Source organism: Helianthus annuus, chromosome 17, assembly GCF_002127325.2.
Source record: "Helianthus annuus cultivar XRQ/B chromosome 17, HanXRQr2.0-SUNRISE, whole genome shotgun sequence".
Classification (NCBI taxonomy): Eukaryota; Viridiplantae; Streptophyta; class Magnoliopsida; order Asterales; family Asteraceae; genus Helianthus; species Helianthus annuus.
Window position 1 is genome coordinate 46,432,983 of NC_035449.2, and position 24,123 is coordinate 46,457,105.

The window sequence follows — 24,123 nt, forward strand, 5'->3', positions numbered from 1 at the left end:
ACATGTTGACACAGTTAACCCCTGTAGTTTGTAATCTCTCACTTTCTTCCGCGTTTTGTTTTTTGTACGATCTATAATTTATTCGTTTGAAGGTTTAAGCATTATTTAGGGATACTATACAGTATATTTACCCTTGTTGACATTTATAACCCTCGAATCTATGTACTTTCAAGGTTTGTCAAAATTAGTCCTTTATTTATTATAGATGCCACGTGTAAACAAATGACACGTGTTAACACATCATTGGACACAAAAATTCGAGGTGTTACAGGTTAACACACTAGTCTCGCCAAGAAGGGTTAATCCCTTCCTCTCGAGGATCGCTGGCTGAATCGCCTGCCGGTTGATCTCCTGCACAAGGAAACAAACCGTGACTCGTAACAAGGAGGATGGGGTGGGGGTGCTCCTTGTTACCACTCTCCGGCGTGAGAATTAGTAGTCTGCTTGGGAAGCAAAGTATGATAGTAGTAGTAGTGAGAGAGTTGTAAAGAGATACCTCAAACCTGGTTTGGGATTGGTATTTATAGCCGAGGAGTGAAGGAGGAGGTGGATGGATAGACTGACAGCATGCTGCACCTTTGCAGGTGTGTCAGACATGTCGGCCGGGGAGGCGACGCCACGTCAGTCTGTCGCTTACGTAGACCTAACAGGCGGCTGCCATTGGTGCTACTTGCTCTGTGTTGTCAGTCCCACTTGATGAGTAGACAGGATGCGGTGCAGGCCGTATCGCTGTTTGCGGTAACTGTAGATGTTCCCGCGTCTCACTCTTTGATCAAGAAATACGCGAGATGCGGTGCCAGGCCGCATCGTCGTCTGTGGTGACTGTTGCTGTTATCCAGCTTCCCTGTATTGATAGAAGTGTTCACTGGATGCGGTGCTAGGCCGCATCGCTGTGAATAACTTCCGTTTTCATACACCAGACGCGGTGCCAGCCGCATCACTTTTACCGTTCTCATATTCCAGGTAAGTCCTCCTCCTTCATTGGGAAGATTGGATTCAACCACTGTGTCGGTGCGTTCCCGCACGGACACAGGTAGGTTGTTAGCTAGTGGGGGTTTTGATAAGGGTAATGGTCACTGGCGGTCGATGCTGACGCGAGATCTGGGACCATACCCCTTCAAGTCCCCCCAGTCTAGTGTTGCTGCCATATGCAAGTTGCATGTGGGATGAGTACTGGACTATGGTGTCTAGAAGGTAGTTTGGAGTCTGGAGAAGATCCTAGGCCATGTAGATGGTCTTTGCTTTTTGTAAATCAAGCTGGAGATCTGGAAGGGTCATGTGATGCCTCTTCCGTACCAGTGAGAATGTTTCGTCTGATACGAAATTCTCAGCCTCGGGTTGGGTGCCACCTGTTGGTGTGTCGAACCAACCTTGAGACCTTGCTAAGGGTGTGCACAAACTTCGAACTAACCTCTGAGACGGTGGTTGAAGATGTGCACAAACTTCGAACCAACTTTTGAGGTGGTGAATGAAGAAGAGAGTGGTCTTCCGCAATAATTGGACATCTAATGATGATCCCTTTTATGGGGTGTTCATGTTCTTCCAATTAGCTCTCTAGTAACCGTACGTCCTTTGCGGTTACCTCGTTGCTTGACATTGTTGGCCACGGTTGGGTGAACAATGTTGGATACTTGCGTCATTGTTGGCCATGTTTGGTCGAACAATGTGAATCTGGATAATGGTCAAATAAACATGGTGAGAGGCATGGTAATGCCCACCATTGTTTATTCTATCCGTCTTACAAGTAGGGTAACAAAGTCATAAGCAGACTTGTTACTGCTGTTCGCCCGCTTGTTGTTCGACGAGATCTCTTATGAGCATTGGGGATCTCATCCGCATCTCTTCCTTAGCCACTTTCCTTCACGCTCCAATACCGAGGAGTTTTCCTTTAAGTAGCTTCGTTCATCTATGTGATGACTTAGTTGTGGCTCTTCCGTAGCAACCATTTGCGGAGCTATGGGTGTGTCCGCAGCGACTCATGAGTGTCTGCGGTTTGATCACCCCATACTCGCTTGAAACGGGTGTGTTGCTCGGATGTGGCTCTTGAAGGATCAGGAGTCAGGGTTGCTGATGTGCGTGCGCGTACATTCCCCTCCTTCTTTTTGTTGAAGAAGTTGTTTATGCACCCTCTGTGGTTGTGAACCGGACAGGAGGGATTTGAAGCTTGAAGAGAATGAAGGCAATGCGGTTTACCTGTTTCTGAGATGCGGTTCAGTCCAAAGAACAACGCTGGTTCTGAGTATCTGACACACCTGTACGGGCTCGTGTGTGTCATCTCCGCATATTCCACGTGTGCTCGTGGGTATGTGCGGACATGTTTATACCCCCTTAACCATGGAAAGATATAATTTTTGGCTATTTTATGGGATATGTAAAAAAAACGACATGCGGTATGGGTTATGGTGCGATATACCAGAGAAACCGCATGCCGCTTGTGTTTGGATAATGTTGTCGCTTTTTCTTGTATACGTGGCTGATCGCACGTGTGAGTTGGTGGAAGTTGGTGAGATCTTCTTGCATGTGCTGAAATGAAAGGACATTTGCATTGCCCGAGGTCATTAAATGCACCGTAGCAGGAGTGTAAACGTATCCTATGTCAGGCGCGTGTGCGGTCACGTGCGCGTGGTAACCGTCAGCGGAAGCGTCGCTTGACACGTGGTGCCGCATAATTCGCTCTTTTTTGAACGTGATGATTCAGTTTCCATGGTGCATTAATTGCGATCAGTATATAAGGGGAAACCGTTCGTGGTTTCCCCTCACTTGTTCAAAATTTCAAAAATTTCGGTGAGAGAAAAAAGATTTCTCTGTCTTCTCCGATAAGGTTTCTTGAAATTCCGGTGAGGTGGTTTGAGTTCTTAGCACTCATTTCCTTTTCTTCTATACTTCCGATGGCTGAACCATCAAATCCACACAATGTGGAGGGTGAAAACCCTGAACAGCCGGTGGCAGCGGCTGATGAAGATGAAGACGATGATGGTGGTGCTCCCGGTGGTGGGTTACCGGTATTGAAGTGGTCAAGGGAGCAGTTTAGGGTTCTGATAACCAGCCTGCAAATGGCAGATGAGTGGGTTGCCGGTGACGGTGTTTGTTGCCGAGGTATTAGAATACTATCACATTCACATTTCCCAACTTAGTCCATTTGGGATGTTCCGAATCAGGAACTTTGAGTATACTTTCCGTGCTCATGGTTTGGACGTCACTGTTGAGAATTTCCGGCGGTTTTACCAATTGACGGTAAACACCGGTTTTTTCTCTTTTAACTAGAGGTATGGGAGTCCCAAGCTGATGACCCCTCCGAAGGGTCTTACCAAGTGGAAAAAGAGATTTTTCTACGTTAAAGCCTATGCGGTGTATGCCAACATGACCTTTCGGGACGTGAGTGTGGGTGTTACTTCGGAGGATATTCCTGTCCCCACCGCAAGGACTGTGGATTGGTTCTCTAGGCTGGGGCCTATTGAACTTAAGAAATTGGACAACAATCAGTTGTGGTTGTTGCGAATGATGCTCACCAGGCCGGATAGGAAGGCAAGGCCCGTTCTGCGGGAAAAGAGTGGTGGTAAGCTTGTTACTCTTGATTGTTTTCCTTGCTTCTTTATCCTCTTAGTAATGTGTATGTGTTTTATCAGAGGATGCGGTCAGCCTGTGGAGGATGTTTAAGCCCGATTTTGAGGGCAAAGTTGAGCTGATTCCGTGTGGGGTACGGGAGGGTTTTAATTTGGAGATTGTTGGTAATTTCCGTGTTCCCACACGTGATGTGTTGAATGCACCCATGCCAGAAGGCGAATGTATCTTCTAAAATTCTCTTGTTTTTAAAGTTCACCCTTGTAATCTGCTTGCTTGATTGTTTACATGCAGGTACCCTTGGGGATCTGGGGAAGTTTGAAAAACCTATCCCCAAGAAACATGTGGAGAAGAAGCAAGTGAAGAAAACCGTGCGGGGTCACGGTAAGGAGAAAACTGAGGGTTCTGCCACCCCTCCGTTGGTGTCCCAATCCGCAGGTACCTATCGTTCTTGTTAGCGCAGATACACCGATTACGTGGTAGTATCTGACACCCTTGAGGGTTTGGGTATTCCAGGTGGTGGTGCGGTTGTAGGTGGGACTGCTGCGGGTTCCACCGTTGCTGGTGAGAAGAGGAAACCGAAGCAGACAACTGCTGGTGCTGGTGAAATGAAACGTCGGAAGCTACAGTCCAAAAGGACTGGTCCGACACAAAAGAAACCTGCGGTCACTGCTGGTAAGTGTGTAACTTTTGCAAGTTTTTTTGTATGCACAATTTGTTTTCTGATAGTTGGTGCTTTCTTTGTATTGCAGAACCGCAAGATGCAGGCTTTTCTATTTTTGACGCTCCTTCGTCTCCCCCGCATACCACGGCTGTGGATGCGGGTGTACCGAAGGATTCTACGGCACCGTTTATCAAGGTGGTGCCTGATCCGACCGTGCAGGCGGAGAAAACGGTGGAGAAGGTTGCATCCCAGATTTTTGATACCGTTGATTATTCTAACAACTTGATTTCTCCAAATGACGCTGATAATTTGGATCTACGGTTTTCTGATGCTAGGAGGCAAAAATCTGGTGCTGAGCCGCAGAAGTCTCCTGCTGGTGAGAAGGTTACTGGTTCTTCTTCTGGTGGTGCGGGTTATGATGGGCCTTCAATTCAGCCTGGAGAGTCTGAGCTGGAGTATTACTACCGCACCTACACCCCGGATCGGAGTACCAGCTATCACCGACCCCCTGGACTGTTATGCAGGGGGATGATATTTCCAACGATCCTTCCGCTTGCAAGGAGATTCTGGGTGGCTTGGGCACCACATTTGAAACTGATCGTGCCCGTTCTGCGCCCCGTAGCTGCGCATTAATCAACTTTCCACCATGCTTGTAGGAAGTTCCATAGTGGCAAATGCCATTCTGGAAGATTACAAGGTGTTAGGCCACAGAGAGGAGGAAGCTGCGCGCTTGTGGGCTGAAGCGGAAGAGTTAGTGAGAGCTGCTCGTTCGGGTGCGGAGCAGCTTGAAAATGATAGGGCTGCTTTTGAGAAGCAGAAACAGACCGCGGAGTGGGCTGCGACTGCTGAGCTGAAACAGGTTCGTACTCTTGCTAAGTTACTTTCTGATGAACGCAAGAGTTGGAACGAAAAACTTTCCAATGAGCGCAAGACATGGAAAGAATCTTGGGCTAAACAGAATGAAAATCTATTTCATGCTCGCCAGGAGTTGGCCAATCTGAAGGCCGTAAATGCTGCTTTGGCCAAGGAGAAGGCTGCGGCCGAGGCAGCTGCAGGAAGGGCTAAGGAGGATGAGGCCCGGACCGTTAAGGCTCTTAAAGAGGCCAAGAAGGCGGGGGCCCGTTTTGCCAATGACTTTGATGAAGCGAATGCTGACCGCACTCGCTTAAACCAGACCATTGTGAGCCTTCAGGTATGGTTTGCTTTTCCTGTTTTATTCGTCGTTTTGCCTTTCGAGAATGTTTACTAATTTTGTGCGAACTGCTTCTTGCTATTGAAAGGCTGAGGTTCAGACTCGCGAGGCTAAGCTCGCAGACATTACTGTCTGCGTGACTGTGGCAGAAGAGCGGGCGAATGAGGCTGCCGAGGCCAGAGATGCCCTGACCTCTTCATTTAACCAGCTTGAGGCTGACCGTGAGTGGATGCAGAGTCACGGTATTGCACATGTAAGTATCACGTGCCTTTGTATTTACTCGGATTAGCATGTGAATCTTATTGTTCTTTTGTTGCAGATTGTTCAAGCTATCATGGATGCGCCTGAGACCGCAACTGGCATAGACTTGATCAAGCACCGTGCTCGTGATGCTGGTTTTAAAGCTGGTTATAGCCGCTGCATCGGCCATATAAACATTTTGTCTAAAGGCGGCTACACTGATGAATGGTCCGGGTTTCGTGATGTGGACACCGAAGCGCTTCTTGATGCGGCTGTTGCATCCTTTTGTGACACGTCTCTCTCTTGTGTGGAGAAGCTTGATGAATACTTAGAGGCCGCGGATTATGTAGACCGGTTGCGGATGCTATATGCCGACGCGGAAGAGGAAAATACTGCTGGTGGCGGCCAAGATAGCGCGGGTACCAGTGGTACAAAATAGGACTTAGGTTGGCCTGCGTGCCCTTTTTTCCTCTTTGTATATGTTGGAACTTTATGTAAATCCATTATGCACTGCGTGGGTGCCTGAATTTTTTGAATATAAAGTTTGTTGCTCAATTTGTACAAGTGTTTTTATTTCTTGCATGTTTGAACGTGTGTATGCGGGACTCTACCCATTGTGAATGGGGTTGAGTATACTCTATACCGTTGTCGTATGAGTATGCGTCAATTCCATTGCTTGCCTTGTTAGGTTTTAGGAATTGTGTAAGTTTTGTAAAAACTTGGGTGTCCGGAACTCTACCCATTGTGAATGGGGTTGAGTACACTCGATACCTTTGTCGTATGAGTATGAGTCAATTCCATCGTTTGCCCTGTTAGGGTTTAGGAATTGCTTAAGTTTTGTAAAAACTTGTGTATTTGGCCGGATACACTTAATGTTTTGCCTTTGCTGGCCTATTACAATATTTGTGTGTGGTTAGCACTTTGTGTGGGTATCGCGAATGAAGATTTTGCCAATCTGTTTTTGCGGATACCGCAAAGTGGAACACGCATTTGTAATAGCAGTAACAAACAATATTGCATTGAATTGCTCGTTTATTTATTTGCAAATGGCCTGCGGCCCGATAGGTTACATGAAAATGTAAAAAACATGGCTTACATGTAGCAGCGTCTAAGCTGTTGTGCATTCCATGTGCGTGCGAAAGTTTCGCCTTCTAACGTTTGTAATTTATACGCGCCTTTGCCCAACACCTCTTTGATGAGGTAGGGTCCTTCCCACTTGGGGCCGAGTTTTCGTGGGCGCTCAGCGTTAGATGCTTCGTTATCGCGCAGGACGTAGTCTCCCGGGTTAAATGTACAAACCCGCACGCGTGAATTGTAGTATTTTTCAAGCTTGGTTTTGTACTTGGCCTCATTGATGGCAGCGTTTTCGCGCCTTTCTTTTAGGAGGTCTAAGTCAAGTCTGCGTGCTTCATCGTTGGCTATTCTGTTGATAGCCAACATTCGAGGTGAAGGAAGCCCTACTTCCGCGGGGATTATCGCTTCTGAGCCATAGACCAGGCTGAAGGGTGTCTCCCCGTTGCTTGTTTTTGGGCTTGTTCGGTGAGCCCATAAGATGCTTGGGAGTTCATCGACCCAGCCACGCCTGGCTGTTCCCAACCTTGCTTTGATGTCTTCAACTAGACTTTTGTTGATACTCTCAACTTGGCCATTCCCTTGCGGGTGTGCCATGGAGGAGAATATATGTTCAACCCGAACGGAAAGTGTTGTTCATCAGTTTTTGAAAGGTTGCGCCCGCGTAGCGCAACCCGAACGGCATTTTTGTATAACAGTAATTTTCCGGTAGGGGTGTGGAATGCCGTTTTGTCTTCGTCCTCGATTGCCATCTGTACCTGGTGGTAGCCCTTGTAACAATCGAGGAAGCACTTCGATCGAAATGGTGCAAGGTTATCGACCTTTTCGTCAATTTCCGGAAGTGCGTAACAATCCTTAGGACAGGCTTTGTTGAGGTCTTTGTAATCGACACACATGCGCCAGCCCCCGGATGGTTTTTCTACCATGACCGGGTTGGACAACCAAGTCTGGTATTTGACCTCCCGCAGGATGCCTGCGGAGAGCAGTTCTTCGACCTGCTCACGCATCGCCTGGTTTTTTGCGTATCCAAGGTGGCGTTGGCCTTGGATCACTGGCTTGATACCTGGTCAGGTATTCAAGAAATGTTGCGCAATGTCGCGTGGGACCCCGGTCATGTCTGCGGGTGCCCACGCAAAAATATCTTGGTTTCTGAAGAGCAGTTGCTTCAGGTGCGCTTTGGTGTTGGGGGACAAGGCGTGGCCCAATGTTACCTTTTGCTTTGGGTACTTTGCGTTGAGGACCCATTTTTCTGGTTGGTTGTTGGGGGTTGGGTTTGCTATCTTGGTCGGACGCAGTTCGTCCAACGTCATAACTTCGCGACATGCATAGATTATCGCGACCCCTGTTTCGGTTGGGAAACCGATTGCAGAATGGGGTACAAACGTAATCATATTGAAATCTCCTTGGGATTCTCTCCCAAGGAGCACGTCATATTTGGAAGTATGAGGTAAAACCATGAAGTTTACCTCTTCTGTTCGTGTGTGCCTTCCGCTGGTAAGGCGCACAGGAAACGTAATTTGGCTCAGGGGAAAGATAGTTTCCCCCGCGAATCCGGCCAACGGGTAATCCACTTCTTGCAACCGATCTTTGTCTTACTGATCGAACTGGTTGAAGCATTGCTCGTATATGATATCAGAAGTACTGCCCGGGTCGATGAATAATCGCTCGGTGCAGTAATGAGCTAGTTGGCCGGTGATAATGACGGCGCGCCTGTCCACGCGTACCGACTCGGAATTTTGGGAAGACGACTTACTCGTGTTTCCAGTCATTGTCCGGTATTCTCGCCGCCTTGCGCGGCCTTCCTTTGCCTCCATTGATTATATGGGTCGAGGCCACATAAATGGTCCTCTTCCCGGAGGAGGTGCTCTCGCCATGGGGGGTGATGCGTTTGATGGCTTTGTGTCCACCTGGCAACAAGTGTTGCAGCTTCCCCTCCTTTAGGGCTCGCTCAATCTCCAGCCGGAGACTGATGCAGTTATTTGTTGTGTGGCCCGAGTCCTTATGATACTCACAGTAGAGAGTGAGATCTTGATTTTTCTTGGACTTCATTGTTTGCGCCGGTCGCAGGGTCTGCGCGTCCGTAAGGAGGACTTCACTCGGCGACTTGGTGATCTCGGTTCAGTTGCGGTTCCGAGACTCTTTCTTTGACGCCCGGTTATCCCGTTGGGCGTTAATTGTTGCCCTTGCGTCAAACTGGTTGGTACGCGGGAAGTACGGTTTGGAATCGCTGCCGCGATTCCCTGCGTCCCGGTTGCGCTTGTTGTTGCGCTTGGGTTCGTAGCGGGAGGTCTGACCTCCCGCTTGGGGCGGCGCCTTTGTGAGGTGCGGTTTAAGTGACCGCTGAGTCTGGGCGTATGTCTTGACCGCGGTCATGACATCCTCCCATTTTTTCGGCAGGCCGTCTTTGCCGTAGATAGTCATAACCATCTGTTCATCTCTGACGGCTTTGATGAAGTGGTTACGTGCCATTTGGTCGGCAACGTCGCCTATCTCCAGGCATTCTTTATTATATCGGACGACGAATGCTTCAAGAGATTTGTCATCACATCGATAGATATTCATGACGTCCATCGTATCGCGTACGTGACGTCGCTGCTGACTGAAATGTGCGAGGAACTTTGCATGTAGTTCTTCAAATGAGGCCAGTGACCCTACTGGCAAAGAATCGAACCAAGCCCTGGCCAGACCCGTCAGGGTCTGTGGGAAAAAATGACACCAGGTGGGCTCGTCCCACCTGCCGTTGCACCCTGCACCCATGAAAATGTTCATGTGATTGTCCGGGTCGTACGAACCGTTGTACTTCCCAATGTTGAATGAGAATTTTGTGGTGGTGACATGTGCGTGTGCGATTCTTCGGCCGAATTTGGAGTTTTCCGCCGCGGCCCTTGGCCTGTAGGGTTGGTTCTCGGGGCGCTTTGCAGCGCGGAAGTATGTATTGCGGGGGTGAGTGGGAGGAGAATAGTTGCGTCCTCCCGGTCTGCTGCTGGTGTCATGCGAATCCCCGTAATATGTATGGTCGTCCGGGTCGGTACGGCCATAACCTTCGTATTGGGGCAGTGGTCTCAGCCGGCTTTGTATGCCGTAACCGCGTTAGACTGTGGATTGCCGCCTGTTATCGCCTTGGAGGCCCAGGCGGCTTTGTATTGGGCCTCTGGTGCGAGACCAATATGAGGAATCGTCCTCATTTATTGTGCGGAACTCGCAGTAAGAGGATCCGCGGTCTTCACGCCTGCTTCTGAAGGCTGGACGTGAGGGTGCCCTGCCGTCATATTGTAAAATACGACCCCAGGTGTGTGTGGTGCCGGGGTAGGCCCGGCTTGTATCTGCGCTTCAGCGCAAGCTCGGTTATATGTTGCGGCCAGCAGGGCTGCCTGCTGGTCATACCAGGTGTGAGGGTCCATGTCTGGAGGGATCACAGATGCGTACTGTGATAAGTCGTGTCCGAACGTTAGAGATGGACCCCTTTGCGTTGATGTGCCAATGTGGCCAGGATTTAGGTCTGGGGGGGCCGTCCCCGCGTTCCCTGGGTTGGTGGGGTTTAGAGTATCCCCGATAGTGTTATGTATGCGATCTGACATGATCTTTTGAGAGGGAGAGGGATGGTACAAAAAAGTGTTTAAGAGTAGCGGTGGGCGCCAATGATGAAACAATGGTTAACCGGGCAGGATTAACACACTGGTCTCGCCAAGAAGGGTTAATTCCTTCCTCTCGAGGATCGCTGGCTGGATAGCCTGCCGGTTGATCTCCTGCACAAGGAAACAAACCGTGACTCGTAACAAGGAGGATGGGGTGGGGGGTGCTCCTTGTTACCACTCTCCGGCGTGAGAATCAGTAGTCTGCTTGGGAAGCAAAGTGTGATAGTAGTAGTAGTGAGAGAGTTGTAAAGAGATACCTCAAACCTGGTTTGGGGTTGGTATTTATAGCCGAGGAGTGAAGGAGGAGGTGGATGGATAGACTGACGGCATGCTGCACCTTTGCAGGTGTGTCAGACATGTCGGCCGGGGAGGCGACGCCACGTCAGTCTGTCGCTTACGTAGACCTGACAGGCGGCTGCCATTGGTGCTACTTGCTCTGTGGTATCAGTCCCACTTGATGAGTAGACACGATGCGGTGCAGGCCGTATCGCTGTTTGCGGTAACTGTAGATGTTCCCGCGTCTCACTCTTTGATCAAGAAATACGCGAGATGCGGTGCCAGGCCGCATCGTCGTCTGTGGTGACTGTTGCTGCTATCCAGCTTCCCTGTATTGATAGAAGTGCTCACTGGATGCGGTGCTAGGCCGCATCGCTGTGAATACTTCCGTTTTTCATACACCAGACGCGGTGCCAGCCGCATCACTTTTACCGCTCTCATATTTCAGGTAAGTCCTCCTTCTTCATTGGGTAGGTTGGATTCAACCACTGTGTCGGTGCGTTCCCGCACGGACACAGGTAAGTTGTTAGCTAGTGGGGGTTTTGATAAGGGTAATGGTTACTCGCGGTCAATGCTGACGCGAGATCTGAAACCATACCCCACCAGAAACCAACATAGACGAGTGGCACAAAATAAAAGTATGATTGAGTAGGATCTCTACTCACTTATTAATGGTCCACGCTTCTTGGGAACCAAAATATCTACCTACCACTTTTTAGTTTTATTCTAGAAGATAAAAGGCGATTTAATTTGTTTTTTCTATCAAAATCACAATATTTATTTTGCCCAAATATTTAGTGAAATATTCAATGTTTGGTCAAATACGTTGAAGGGTTTATGATAACCATTAAACAGACACATTTGAATTTTATGGACATAAGTTAGTATAAAGTGTATACGTTATTTTCTAAAATATAATTGATTATCCACAATAAGATGTGAGAGTTCTGAAATTACACAATTAGATTATTATATAGCATAGATATAAATTAGGGAAAATATGAAGTTGACGCGTACCAACTTTTTCCTCAAGCATTAAAAAAGCTGGTTTAGTATGTATTATACAACTCTTTCATCAATCATTATAAATAATCTGGTTTACCAACGTATCTTTAAATTAAGATGGTTCATGTCTCAAGGCTAAATTTAAGATCTAATATGTAGATTACAAAATTATTTCCCGTGAAAATCGTCATGAGCTTTTTGTAGATTAGCCGTGAGTCCCATTAATTGTTTTTTTTTTTTTTTTTTTTTTTTTTTTTAAATCTGAACAGCGGAATTGAATTAAAAGGAACCGACTAACAAGAAACTATAAGTTCAAAACAAAAAAAGTTGCATGAATAATAGAGGGTTTTGCGACCACTCTATCCATGAAATGTTACATTTTCTCTTCTTAGAAGAGTACCAAAGAAAAAGAAAAATCTATTACGTCTTCAAACAACGTAACTCTTCCTGTTCGATTTTTAGAGAAAACTCATCATTCCTAAACTTCTAGATAGCCTACCATGTAACGACAGCTACCAATGATCTCTTGGCCTAGTGGTTAAGGGGGAGGTGGGAAGGTTTGCTTCTTTTGGAGGTCCTGGGTTCAAATCTAGGCAAAGGTGATTTTAATACTAACTTGGTGATATTAACATACTAACTACTAACCTGGTTAGCGACATCCTAACCGTACGCCGTTAAAAAAATGTAACGACAACTGTCGTACCCCGATGAAGGTAGTGTCGGATTTAGAGAGGCTTATCAAAAAATTCTTATGGGGTGGGTCGAGTGAGGTGAATAAGATTCATTGGGTGGCATGGGATAGAGTGACTAATCCTAAAAAATCGGGAGGGTTGAGGTTGAGTAGGTTGAGTAATATTAATCGTGCCTTACTGAGTAAATGGGGTTGGAGGTACAAACAGGAAAAAGACAACTTGTGGGTCAAAGTGGTGGATGCGATCCATCTTGGTGGTTCGAGCTGGTCCTTCCTTCCTGTGAAGAAAATGTTCAAGGGAGTTTGGCAGAACATCGTGTCTATTTTTAGCAAACCGTATGCTGGGAATCGTTTTCTTAGGAGTCTCTTCAGGGGCGTTGTGGGCAAAGGAGATCGTATTCTCTTCTGGCTTGATACGTGGCTATTTGAAACCCCTCTTCTTGAACTATACCCAAGGTTGTTTCTATTGGAGATGGTGAAAACATGTTCGGTTAAGGATCGGGTGTTTGGTGAGTGGCTTTGGAAGCATGATCCGGATCAGGAAAACGAGTCGAGGGAGCTAGGTTCGCTCTTGTCGGCCCTGTCATCAGTCTCGTTGAGTAGCTCAGAGGACGGATGGAGGTGGCTGGGAGATAGTTCGGGGACTTTCTCAGTGGGATTGGTCAAAAAAGTGATCACGGGCGCGGTGGAAGACAACGGTAGATTCATCATGGATTGGTGCAAGTGGACTCCTAGTAAGTGTAACTTGTTTGTGTGGGGAGCTGAAATGGATAGAATCCCCACTTCGGAAGCCCTCGCTAAGAGGGGTGTCGTGGTTGGGGACGGTCTTTACCCCCTATGTAAGACCGGGGCCGAGTCGGTGGAGCATTTTTTTCACGTCATGTTACTTCTCTGTGGTTCTGTGGCAAAAGATTAGCCGGTGGTGCCGTATCCCTCCAATCTTTGCCTTCTCGTTCAGAGATCTGTTGGATATTCACAAATCGGGTCACATCAGAGCTGGGGAGGGATCGGTTATCCAAGGTATCATCATTGTAGCTTGTTGGTGCTTATGGATGGCTCGGAACAAGGCTATTTTCTTTGATTTTGAGGCTAAGGTGGATAATGTGTTTAGTGATGTTAAGTCGTTGGGGTTTTTATGGTTTAAGCATAGATCTAGATACAATCATATCTCATGGTTGGATTGGTGTAATTTTGTTTTGATGTAAGGTTTTTGTTGTTCCCTGTTCGGTTTTCGGGCTAGGGGTGTTGGTTAATGAAGTTATCTTTAAAAAAAACAACTTCTCTCTTCACCACATAAGTATTCATATTCTCAATCAAACCCATAATATTCGATAGAAATCTGATCAGTTGAAAGGATCCCATTATTATACATATTATACATATTAATTTGAATTGGTGATGAATAGTGATTAGAATTTTTTAAGTATTCGTTTTTTTTTAATAATATGTTATTTATCATTTAGTTTGTAACGTTTTCTTTTAAATTTAACTCCGCAGCTATGTTTATCTTTTGTATTCAAAACAACATATTTTTTGGTATTGTTAACTATATGAGTGCCCGTAACAATATTAAAAAAGAGTTTTTTTTTTATTGAAAACTATATGAGTTTCGATACGTGACGAATCTAACCGATTTCGATTGAACAACATCGTACCGATATCGGTAGTATCAGAACCGACGTTTGTTTTTATGCTTTTTGATTGATATAAAACATGTGTCGATATTCATTTGAGCATATCACGACTTTATTTTTTTAATTTTCTCTTTCAGTTACTAAAGCGAATGACAGTACAGAACGAACGAACTGATTCCAACTGAGTTCCCGTCACATAGCGCGGGGGAAAACCCACTAGTTATATATAATTTTGAAAGCAAGAGATAACAATTTTATTATTTTTTTAATTTTTTAACATTTATAGTATATATGTAGTATACCCCTTGAATCTATTTTATTTTTTACTAATTTGATTTTTTTTTCTAACAACTTATTAATTAATTAAATTAGAATGAAAAGCTATATTGGTTGAAATTGGTACGTTTTTTTCTAACATCTCTTATGTTCCTACAATAGAAAAATACAACTTTTTCTCTCTTCTCTATTCTACATTCAAGACTATCTTCTTATCAATAGAATTTATAAAGTACGATATTTATACTAATGAATTGAAGACTGTGTTCTCATCAATAGAATTTATAAAGTACTAATAGTCATGAGTGATTTTTAATTTGACATCGTCATGTTATATAATAAAATTTTAAAATATTTGGATACTTGTTATACGTGACTTGATGTAAAATCATATTGAAACAAATTTGAATACGATACATTCATGATGCATCACGATCCAATGAAATGAATGGATGAGAATAACAATAAATAGTACCGAATTGATGTATTGCCCAAGCACATGACTAAATAAGGAGTATTGATATATTTGTAAAATCGTTGCACTTGAATATTCAACTTCCTTAAATAAAGATAAATGTATCAATCAATTCAATTGTATAAACGTGCATGTATTCCCTTCTATAAAACCACGCCAATTTCTTTAGGTATTGTTTGGTATGTATGAATGAGAGGTGAATGGAATGAATGATTACGAGGGAATAAAGAAAAGGGTGTTTGGTTGGTCAATGGAATGGAATCACTCATTCCAAAAGGCATTCTATTCCCTCAAAATCATTCCTTCCACCCCCCATGGTTTTTTTCCATTCCATCCCCTCTTGCACCATTCATCAACAACACCACAATCCACCACCTTTGCCATAGCCCACCACCACCACCACCACCACCACCACCCACCACCGACGCCATCGCTGCCAGCCGCCACCACCTCACCTCGACAGCCACCGCCGCCACCCACTCGCACCGTTATCACCCACAGCTGCGACTAACCGCCAACGCCACTAGACCCCACTGCCCACCACCATCGTTGACGCCACCACCACCGCCGCCACCACCAACCGCCGCCGCCACCAACTGCCACCTCTGCTGCCAGCCACCACCAACGGTCACCTTGCCGCCACCACCACTCGTCGTCACCGCCGCACCGCCACTCGCGGCCACCACCACCACCACCCTCGCTGCCGCCAACACCCACCACCGCCACCTATAACCACCCACAATCACTACCACCGACCACCACCATCACTCACCGCTGATTTTATTACTCCATTTTTCTTGCCTACCGAACAATACACAATAATAATTCATTCCATTCACACATGGTAACCAAACAAGATATGGAATGGTAATGATACATTGCATTCCCTCGTCCATTCCATTACCTCGTCCATTCCATTCCTTCGTCCATTCCATTATCCCATACCAAACATACCCTTAAAGTCTTTCATATTTTGTAGTCTGTCTTTCTATCTCCTTTATACATTTCTTGTTATATCCTACTCGCATATGACGGAGATTTTACTGATGATCGAAGGTGGTGAAGTTCATATTTCACGGATTCACGGTGTCATCGATTACATACACCATGTTACTTTTGCCTCATATAGCCCAAGAGTTGAGGGCTATGGAAAAAACATAAGGATTCACTACAAGAAAACTAGTTTTTTAGTACGCACAAAAGCGTCCTAAAATGCTATTTTATAGGACCTTTCATTTAATAGGACCAATGGTAAAAGCGTTTCATGTAAAGGGGTCGTAATAAGTATTGGAATTAAAAAAGCGTCCTAACGTTTCAAATAAGATTATGAAACCAATTTTATGGTCGCGTAATATGTCTTTGAACAAACAAAATAGTATCCTAATAAAAACATATTAGGACACTTTTACGATGTTCTAACATGTGCTTACATACTTTTAATCTTTTGATGCACTTACAAGCGTCCTTAGAAATTAATTAATAGGACCCTTATGATATAACATTATAGCTAATTTAGTACCAAGAAAAGGGTCCTAATATACCAAATAAGATTTTGAAACCAATTTTATGGTCGCATAATATGTCTATAGACAACTTAAATAGCGTCCTAAAAAGAACATATTATGACACTTTTACAATGTTCTAATATGTGATTACCTACTTTTAATATTTTGATACACATACAAGCTTCCTTAAAAATTAATTTATAGGACCCTTATGATGTAACGTTATAGCTACTTTAATATCAAGAAAATAAAATGGTCCTAATATCCCAAATAAGATTATAAAACCAATTTTATAAACAGACCATCAACATATAACATCCTAATAGTTATTGTATAACATCAACAACTAATGAAAGAAATAAAACTTCATTATATTTCAAATAAGCATGTTCACAACAAAAACACTAACCAGAAATAAGTTATAACATTATCTAACATAAAGTCTTAACATTTAACAAAGAAATTAAAAGCAATTAAAGAAATAAGAAGCATAAAATCTTGAGTCATCATGCGTCCTCAATCCTCATGGACTACCTACAAATAAACCATCCATGTATAAGCATTAAGTTCCATGATATTAAAATTATTTGTATCACAAGTTTAACAAATACATACCGAGATGAATGGATAGGGCTATGCGAAGGATGCACCAATACAATCTTGAATTGTAGAAAATAAACCATATGGTCTTACCAAGTTTACATCTTTTTTTATTGGTACTTGAACATTTACCTCACACCATTCTGGTCCAATCTCTATACCACCAATTAGATCATTTGGGTCCAAGCTTTGGACCCTTCCTCTTGCTACAGTCTCGGTAGAGTTTAGAATGCTTTAGAGGAAAACTTCATCTCCGACCTAGATTTTAGTTTTCAACAAATATTTATTAAACTTTAGTCATAATAGTGCAAAAAAATCATTTTACAAAAAAAAAATAATAATAAAGTTTTACACTAGCAGGCTAACATTTTTATAGAAAAACTAAGGAAAATTGGTTTTTACTAATCCCACGTTTACAATCTTGTACACAATAATCCCACCTTTACTCTTGGTACATAATGCCCAATACATATCAGGCTCAGTACTTATAAGTAGACTTGGCAAAAGGGTCGGGTCGGGTCATGGGTCAAAACGGGTCAATTATAAAAAAAAAGGTTGTTTTGTTTCAGGTCGAAACGGGTCCGGGTTAGAACGGACTTGTGGTAAAACTTGTCATAAAGCTACAATGGAGTAGTAAATGCTTTACCTTATAAACAACCACTAACTTTGTTCCCACACCAATGTGGGACAAAGTATTTACCACCTTTTGAGACTTTTATTCACACACTCAAAACTTACAACATATAAGTCCTAAACTTTTGCTACTAACTATTAGCTACATGATCTTAAATGGCATATATAATATTTTTTTAATTTTATATGTGGAATCTTATTTATTTTCAAAGCATAACATATTTTTTATATTTTTTTTCTCTATATGCGCTTTTCTTAAAAAAGTCCACGCTTTTTTTGTGCCTTGCGCCTAGGCTCCGGGCGAGGCCGATGCGCCTCGCCTGCGCCTTGCCTCTTTGACAACATAGCAAAAAACAGTGTCAAATAACTACAACACATACCAGCAATCGTGGGTCATGGGTTCTGCCTTCTTTATATCGCAAATCGCAAATATGGTGATCTGCGTTTCACCAGTAACTGTCTTGAAGAGATCATTTATATTAGACAACGGTTCTTCCACCTTTAGCCTTGCCTTTGCCAGCTACCTTAGCAGGAGCTTTTTTCCCCTACTTTTCTAAAAGATCAAAGATTCTGTTATTAGTTTATAAGTGATACTAATGAGCTTCAGCAGCCATTACCACTACAACAATTGATTAGTTTTCCATGAATTGTTGTAGCAATCGCATTATGATATAAGATGGCAGGTAATGAGAATAAGATACTAAAGCTCAAAAAATTAATGTATTAAATAAGAAATGGTGCAAGATGACACCTGGTTTACATAGGGTGGCAAATATATTCATCTCCATGCTAAAGGAACCTTATTACCTGGAAGTTTGGAACAATATTGCAAAAGAGAATACAATACTTATATATTTGATGAAGAACATTATAAGAAGGAATGTATTACCTCTGTTACTAATCTTCAAAGTCACCTGCAGACTATAATAAATTTAGAGATATGACATGTAGGATTGCCTGAAATTTCCTCATAAAAATGCAAACCCACTAGTAAATAACACAAACTCCATTACTTTAACACTTAATTCCAACATAATCGATTATTTTAAGTTACACATATGAGAGTGGGTGTGTTGTATAATGTATTCGATGAAGACTACAATAAAATTGAATATAAAAGATTAGCTGCTATGTTTTTCAAATTCCAATAATTTATACAAATTCATAACTTCAAAAAATTTCCATAGTATATAAAAACAAAAGTACCTTTACGGTTATACAAACACTTCGAACAGATTCTCAAATTTCTACAAAAAGATTGCGCTTTTTTCAATTGCACCTTAAAAAAATATAGCACTGTCATTGAGAAGAATGAACCATGCCTGCTCAAAAGAAGAGGAATAATCCTTCAAGTATGCGTCCGACCACTAAATTTTTTTTTCTAGCAACTCTACATTTACTCTAGAAATCGATTAGAAAACAATTTAAAGTTTTAAACCCTAGTATGTCCTCATATCGTTTCTCATTTCGAATCAAACTATGTGAACCAATATCGTATAATTACAAAAAGTCAAATACACAGATTAATAACACCTCAAAAAAATTAACGAGAAAATCGATGGAAAAGAAGCACAAACTGAGAAGCTTACCCACCAAATCTGATGCTTTCTTCCCATTTTTCTCTACACCAAATCATAAAAATGCAAACTCAAAATCACGATCACGATTCTCCTCTAAAACTCCCCAATTTCGTTTTCTTAGACGGTTCTGCATCTTGTGCAAAAGAGGAAAATGAGGAAAAAAGATACCCAAAACAAATTGATTAGGGGGAGGACGAAAATTTTGAAAGAAATGGCGGGGATTAGAAATTCTTTTTTGAGAGTTGGGTCGATATGGTGGTATTGGCGGAGGGTATAAAATGAAACACATTTTATCTTTTTTACTTTTAATAAATTAATATTAATATAAATATAACAAATACTCGAACGTCAAATAAAAAAACAAAACTAAAACTTATATAATAATAATAATAATAACAATAATAATAATAATAATAATAATAATAATAATATAATACTATAATTATTCAACATATACATACAATTAATACAAATACCATGGCAGGGAATAGTGTTTCCCTGTCATTGGTCGAAATGGGCGGCCGTCCCTCCTCTATTAGACCAACCATTTTATTATTTTATATTCATTTTAAAATTACGATTTTACCCCAGTTTAAAATTACGCTTTTCTCCCAACTAAAAAATATAATAACCCTTTTGCCGGCAGCTCAAAATTACGATTTTGCCATCGGTTAAAAAATTAGGATTTTTCCCTTAGCTTTTTATTTTAAACCCGCTTTAAAATTACGGTTTTGCCCACAGTTTAAAATTACGTCTTCGCCCCTGGTTCAAAATAAAATTATCCTTTTCCTCCAGCTAAAAATTACGATTTTTCCATCGGTTCAAAATTACGATTTCACCCTCAGTTTAAAATTACTTTTTTGCCCACAGCTAAAAATAAAATTATGGTTTTCCCGTACCTCAAAATTACGATTTTACCCTCGGTTCAAAATTATGAGTTTCCCCCAGTTCAAAATAAAAATATGACTTTACACCCAACTAAACCGAAAATACGATTTCGCCCTCGGTTAAAAAATTATGCTTTTACCCTTAGCCAAAACTATGTTTTCGCCCCAGTTCAAAATAAAATTTTGTTTTTCCCCGGCTCAAAATTATGATTTTACACCAGTTTATTATTTTATACCCACTTTAAAATTACGGTTTTTCCCCAGTTTAAAATTATGTCTTTGCCCCCAGTTCAAAATAAAATTATGCTTTTGCCTCTAGCTAAAATTTACGATTTTCCCCTTGGTTCAAAATTACGATATCACCCTCAATTCAAAATTACATTTTTTGCCCCCAGTGCAAAATAAAGATATGGTTTCCCCTAGCTAAAAATTAGGATTTTACCATCGGGAAAAAAGTTTGATTTTTCCCCAAAGTAAAAATAAAAATATGACTTTGCCCCAGCTAAAAATCGTGTCAAGGAGCTGCCTAACACTCTTTTTACTTTTTCTTTCTAGCAAAACTATAGTACTGCTTTTTTAATTGGTTAAGAATTATTTGGCCATCGCCCCGCAACGCGAGCGGGGCAACACCTAGTTTTTAATACAAATACCAAACATTATTAAAATTTATGAGTGTTTAAGTATAAAAATCTATACACACAGAGTTATATAAATAAATGTATGTAAATTAAATTATAAATTATACATAAAAAGTTTATGTATTATATGTAGAGTAAATTACAAGTTTTGTCCTTTATGTTTACACCAAATTGCAAGCGCTGTCCTTTAGCGTAAAATTTGACAGGCGGTGTCCTTTACCTTTCAAAATATTGCATGTTTTGTTCTTTAGCCCAAACCCAGTTAGATTTTTTGGTTAAATCTGGTCACCCAAAGGTATTTTAGTCTTTTTACCCCATTTATTTAATAGTATTTAAAAAATAAAATAAAATAATTTAAAATATTATTATTATTTTAACCACATATATATAACCTCCATCACCACCACCACCACCCTCCACCGCCATCTCAACTGCTACTTGCATCAAAAATCCCCAAAAATCAAAAACCTAAATACCAAATCAAAACCCCCCCAAAAATCCCCAAAACCAAAAATATCAACCCCCCCCCCCCAAAAAAAAATTAGAAGATCTAACAGGTGGTGGTGGTGCTACATTCATCATCAAATCCTCAATCATCCGAAATCAGGTTCACCAACACCCTTCGACAACAACCACCATCGGCCATCATTGTTTGGGCAATAACAAGCTTTAGTAAACGAGCAAAGTTGAGCCACACCTGATAAAACTCAATAATACTCAAAGCCTAATACCTAATATATAAGCCCAAATGCCTAATTCCTAAATTCCTATAATGGGGCTTTATAGGGGCGTGAAGGTTTTGATAATGCCCTTATACCATCCCCTATGGGCATTATAGCCTATAGGGGAATGAAAAGGGATGGGGCATTTCTAGAATAATGCCCAATAAAAAGGAAAAACAAGGAAACTAATAAATGAAAGGACATTAAGAAGCTTTAACCATTACATGAAGCATTATGATGGTGATGTGTCAAAAAACGCCTCTTAAGAGGCATTAACCATTACCAATGATCTAATATTTTTAGAAGTGAAAATTAATTAACCATTAATACTCCTGATTTTCATCTTATATTACATTTCTTAAAATAGTTTTCAACTTATATTACATTTCTTAAAATAGTAGCATGTGTGTCAAAAATTAAAGACTAAAAAATTAGATCTTAATTCTTTCATATACACAAATGCGTTCAATACTGAATATTAGTCTTTAATTTGATATATTTTGGGTGCGTTAAATTGATATATTTTCCTACTTTATTAGAGACAGAAGATTTAGTCCCTTTTTTTTACATTGCAAGTGTATTTGGGACTGAAATTCAGTTGCTAACAAGTTTCCCTCTAAACTCTTGTATTACCCGGACAAATTTGTGACTAAAAGTTAGTCTCAAATAAGGTGCCAAAATATTGGCGATTAGTCACTAACATCAGTCACATAAAAATCAGTCCTAAAATTATCTGTTGTAACTGATAAATCAGTCCCAAATATTATGTATTGGAGCCTGATATACCAATCCCCAATAGTTTAGTCTCTAATGATCACTTTTTTTGTAGTGTCACCACCACTACTCACCGGCCACCACCACTACTCACCACCACCACCACCACCACCACCATTCACCGGCCACCACCACTCACCACAACCACTCACTGGCCACCACCACCACCACTCACCGGCCACCACCACCACTCACCGACCATGATTAAGTGGGTCAATAACCTAATGTTATTATAAGAGTCTAGCGAATCAACGTCCAATAAAACTTATGTTTTACGACTCAAATATCAAGTGTCCTATTACGATGTATTATAATAACACCATAATGATTAAATGGCCTATAAATGTTAAAGTTATAAGACCCTAGTGTCAAGTGTCCTATTAAGTTATGTTATAATAGAACTCTAGCGAATAAGCGTGCTATAAAACTGATGTTTTACGACTCCAATATCAGGTGTCCTATTACAGTGTATTATAATAACACCACAATGATTAAGCGTCCTATAAAGGTTAAATTTATAAGACCCAAGAGTCAAGTGTCTTTTTAAGTTATATTATAATAAAACTCTAGCGAATAAGCGTCCTATAAAACTAATGTTTTATGACTTAAATACCAAGTGTCCTATTACGGTGTATTATAATAACACCACAATGATTAAGCATCCTATAAAGTTTAAAGTTATAAGACCCAAGTGTCAAGTGTCCTATTAAGTTAAGTTCTAATATGACTTCGACTAGAAAGGGTCCTATAACACTGAACATTTATGACTTAACTACAACGTGTCCTATCAAGTTATGTTATAATAGGACCCCAAATGATCAAGTGTCCTAATACAGTACCACATAATGGGACACTAACAATTAAATGTCTTATAAAATACTTTATTAGGTTTTACATTTTAAGTGTCCTATTAAATTATATGATAATAGGACCCCAAAAAATTATCCATCCTATTAAATAGTTTTTTAGGACACCGGTTTAGTAGAGTATATCATAAAAGGACCCCAAAAGTTCATTAGTCCTACTAAATAGTTTTTTAGGACCCTCTTTTACAAGCATCCCACAGAAAAGGTCCTAAAAAACCATTTTTGTCGTAGTGATTGAAAGGTTGAAAATTATGAATATTATACGACAAAATTGCAGAAATCAATCTTCATGTTATACACAAAGTGCACTTCATACCTTTCACTATAAAATCAGCAAAAACCAACTTTTATGTTCATGTTTCGCTACAGAGTCAACCTTTACCACTAACCTTGTTTGTTATCTTGGTTAAATACTTAAATGCACTCACATGTGTCGTACGTGAGGGCATTACAGTCATTTCACCTATCCTTTTAATGTCCTTTTCTTTTATATAAACCATAAATAAAATAGCAGGTTGTTCATCTTCATCCCCTTGTAATCTTCATCCCCTTCCTATAACAAAACCCTAATTCTCCAAAGTCCAAACCATACCAAAATCATGATAAATAATAATAAGAGTTGGGAGCTTGCTAAATTAATTACAGAAACCCATAACAATGAGATCTTGAAATTAACTCAAAACCCACAAATCTATGCCATAGAAGTGGGGCGCCTCGTTGCGATTCAGTTACGATTGGAGCTATTTTGATACAATCTGCAGAAGTGGGTTGTTGTGTTTCAGTTCCGACCGAGGAAAAGAACCATTTCTAATTTTTCTTTCCAACGATGCGATGTTGATGGTTCAAAAAATAGAGATGGCGGGTTTTAAAAAAAGGGCTTCTTCAAATGTAAAGCAAGTGTACCAGTGATTACCTGTGTATAAAGTGAAGGATCTGGTGCACAAAACACCTTTGTAAATTGAATCCTTGAGATTTCACCGGAGAAAGTTCAAGAACACGGTTGCGGTACAACGACACAACGACAAGGATATTAGTTAAAGGTGTTTGTTTGGGTTGAAGTTAGGTTAAAAAAGTATGAAATTCGGTGAAGTGGCCGACATTAATTCCGACTACCGGTAGGCCAAGGAGATTTAATGATTTATATAAGATTTATAGAGCTTTTCATGATCATGAATCCCGGTATGCATAAACTAAATCT

At 41.5% G+C, this 24,123-nt stretch overlaps 1 long non-coding RNA gene across 1 annotated transcript; it reads right to left on the reverse strand.

Moving 5' to 3' along the window:
* Positions 1-16,718: 16,718 nt before the first annotated feature.
* On the reverse strand, positions 16,719-18,075 carry LOC110922917. The gene is made up of 3 exons (XR_002583570.2): positions 17,839-18,075; positions 16,841-17,083; positions 16,719-16,759 (listed from the first exon to the last, which is right to left on the reverse strand). It is a non-coding gene; the product is annotated as an uncharacterized LOC110922917 (long non-coding RNA).
* Positions 18,076-24,123: the final 6,048 nt, after the last annotated feature.